The sequence below is a fragment of the Solanum tuberosum genome, unplaced genomic scaffold (genome assembly GCF_000226075.1).
Source record: "Solanum tuberosum cultivar DM 1-3 516 R44 unplaced genomic scaffold, SolTub_3.0 scf00158, whole genome shotgun sequence".
NCBI classification, from domain to species: domain Eukaryota; kingdom Viridiplantae; phylum Streptophyta; class Magnoliopsida; order Solanales; family Solanaceae; genus Solanum; species Solanum tuberosum.
In genome coordinates, this window is record NW_006239083.1 from 1,281,847 (window position 1) to 1,282,179 (window position 333).

The window sequence follows — 333 nt, forward strand, 5'->3', positions numbered from 1 at the left end:
TTTGAGTTCACTTGTGAATCCTTTGAGATCCACCATCGATTTGAGTTGAGTTTTGAGAAGTAACTATGAGAATGAGAAGTAGTCGTATACCTGAGTTCCTTATTGATATTTTGACCCTTGAGTCAAGTCGTTCATGCCCATAACTTCCGCATGAACTCCATCAGTTGAGTACCTTTGAGAGGAGTAGTATCTTCAAGTTCTAAGTCTTGAGTATTGAGTTCCTAATCCCCTTTGATATTATATTTATAATCATGGGACTATTACCTGTTACCCATGAATTCCTTGAGTTGAATTGTTCATGCCCATAATTCTGCATGAACCCTCCGAGTCGAG